This window comes from Hermetia illucens, chromosome 5 (genome assembly GCF_905115235.1).
Source record: "Hermetia illucens chromosome 5, iHerIll2.2.curated.20191125, whole genome shotgun sequence".
NCBI classification, from domain to species: domain Eukaryota; kingdom Metazoa; phylum Arthropoda; class Insecta; order Diptera; family Stratiomyidae; genus Hermetia; species Hermetia illucens.
The window spans coordinates 82617594-82620878 of NC_051853.1; positions in this window are offsets into that span (position 1 = coordinate 82617594).

Below are 3285 nucleotides of genomic sequence, written 5' to 3' on the forward strand. Positions count from 1 at the left end.
ATAAATTCCAGGGTCCCGAATAAAGTTGCGGACCGCACATCTGCTCTACAGCTCAATCAGTGCGATTTCCATTATAGGCTTCCCTTTGCCATGCGATTTTTTTAAATATTCAATTCCTTGACAGCAATCTGCTTCCCTCTACCCATTCCCATGACTTTATTTTTGTTTGTTCACTCCTTTTTGGAGCGTAGGGCAACCACAAAGTCTATTCGTTGCTGTGCCTCTTTCCCAAAAAAGGAAACCAACCTGCTCTCTATCGACCAAGCTTTCGATGTGTTTCTTGATCCGTTGCAGAACGATTTTAGCTACTTTCTTCGCAACAGTTGCCGCACTCAAGACGGATACTCTTCTTTGATATTTACTCACGACCATCATCCCCTTCTTCCATTCACTGAGAAAGATCTCAGATCCCTAGCATTTACGAATGAGTGGAAGTAACAACTCTTCAAAGTCTGCAGGAACTGCACTTAAAAGTTGTGCAGAGACCGTCAAGGCCGGCGGCTTTATCCTAGTTCGAGTACACTGATGGCAAATATAAGTTCGTTTTGGTTAGAAAAGCATGTTGCGATGTCTTACCGTATCAAGCACAAGAAGTAGAATTTTGCCGGATGTTACATAATTCAGAAACATGTTAAAGTGCTCATTCTACCTCTTCAGCTGCTCATTATCGTAATATGCAGTATGCTATATGCGGCAACTTCTGTTTTCCTCACCAGCGCAATGGTAGAATTCTTTTTGTCATGACGTCCACTAAAATCCTCGTAGCCAGGAGGTTATACAAAGAAAGCTTTCCGCAGTTGCCGCTTTGTTGGAGCAACAGACGCAATTTTGAATTCAAAATAACAATTGTGTACACGTTCAAGTAATATGTCCAATCTTGCATGCCACTCTCGACCTAATCTAAAAAACATTCCTCTCACAAAATATTCGATCCACTTTTACCTAGAAGCTACCAATCCTGCAAAATTTCGATTCTTAAATAATAGGAATATTCCATTTTGTGGGGTTACAATTTAAATGTACCTTAGCACAGTTTAGAACATCTTTCATATTTTTCCCAAAACATTCCAAACGCTTCCATGTTGTTGTAAATTCATATTTCTCCTCAAGGATTCATTGCCGTTGTGAAATCATATTCGTGTATGCATCAGATCATTCAGATCAAGCTTTAAAAAGAATGCTAAACATGAGATCACCTCAGGAAGAGACAATATTTGACGGCAAATTTCTATCTAGCAAATATTGTCCGCTATATTGCTAGGCCGGATAGCCCCATATGCCCAGAACATCATTGACCCATGCTTCACTCCAGGCAAATCAGCAACAGATCAGATTTTCTCTCTGTAGCAAGCGATGGAAAAACTGCTGGAATATGGCCACCAGTTGCAGCATTTTTTCATCGACTTTAAGCCGCCTATGATAGCCAGGATAAAGCTGTACACGACCATGAGAGAATTCGGTATCCCAACAAAATTGATAAAACTGACTAGGCTGACCCTGACCAATATGCGAGGCCAAAGCAGCAGGATCATTCTCGAGACCATTCAACATCAACAACGATCTAAGGCAAGGGGATCCTCTCTTCCTCTTCAAGTCCATCCAACTACTGGCGTACGCTGACGATATTGAAATTATGGAAAGAACAACCCGATATGTACAGTCTACCTTCATCCAGATCGAGCAGGCGGCACGAGATCTCAGGCTGCACATTAATGAAGGCAAGACAAAGTACACGGTGGCAAAGTCAGCAAGAACGAACATTAAATCGCACTGGACGACGAAAACAATGAAGATAGGAAACTACAACTTGTTTCGCTCGAAACGTCTCACCACAGGGTCAAAGCTCTTACTGTATAAGGCTATGATCTTGCCAATCCTTGTTTTGCTCGGAGACCCAGGTTCTTATCAAGCAAAATTAAGAACTCTTGACCGCGTTCGAGAGAAGATTCCTCCAAAGAATGTTTGGCCCCCTAGAAGAGGATTGACGATTCAGTAGTCTAAATAAAGACAAAATCGATGAGCTATACCACGACCGTCTGGTAATGCATGAAATCCGGCTCAACAAGTTGCGGTGGATGGGTCACCTAATCCGTATGGATGAGGATGATTCAGCCCGCAAAGTCTATAAGAGCAATTTCTACGGTAGAAAAAGAAGAGGCAGACCCTCCCTGAGATGGAGTGATGGCGTAGATCAAGACGCCAAACAGCTTTTAGGGGTATCAAATTGGTAAACCTCGGCGCGTAACCGGGGTGTCTGGAGTTCCTTACTAAGGCAAACCTAAACCGAATACCAGTTATTGCGCCGTTGAACACCGCCGTTCAACACCTGAAACGTTTCGGTGCTCAGAGGTAGCGGTGGGGAAGACGGAGCAGCAACTCTGTCGGCTAAACCAAAACTAAGTGGCCGAGGAGAACCTCCATAGTGGTGGCACCGGGAGACCCCGTATTCACTTTGGCTTGCCGACCGTGATGCAGTAGGCGAATGCTCCAAAGGCCTAATCAGGGCGATCAAACCCGAGTCTGCACAGGGACTCATCTGAAGTGGCAACAGGTCGCGAAACCTTACTGATACCATGGGAACTGGGATAGCCCCCGTTGTATGTGAGTACAGCTCGGTTGTTTGCGGTTGGCCCCCTAGCTTCATGGGGGTTGTTGGTGATGCTCAAGAGAGCAGAGACCTTCGGGCCTCGGCGTGGTGTTGCGTTTCAACACGGGTGCCGTACTCCTTAGTTCGGTAGAGATTTATGTAGGTCTTGCATCCACCAGATGCCATGCACTTGGTATAGACTGATACCGTTGTTGCTTGTCACAACGGGGCTCTGATTGTTGTCACAAAATCAATCCGTGTCTTGAGAAGACGGTTAAATTAAGTCGTCCAGGCAAATGCTCACGTAAAACCCTCAAGAACTCATCTGAAACGTTTCGTTAACTTTGATGTCAGACAAAGAGCAGCTAACAATCACCAACCAAGCACTGTTACCCAAAAAGAGTGTCTTCAACTAACCAATATTTCAAATCCACACAACGTACTCTACCCTTCAAGTGCAGACTGTAAGTGAGACTACTATTCTAGTGAAAAGTAGTCTTCAGAAACAACCTACCCCTACCTAAAAACCAAGGTATTCTCAATATATTTGGCCAATCTTTCAGTTGAATAAATCACTACAATATTTGCGACTAAACAGATTTAAACTTTTAAAAAATGTTTATTTCTGTTTTACCGAATCTTACTTCTTCGTCTTCCCTTAACAACTTACTTAAAATTCAATTAGAAATACTTTCAAC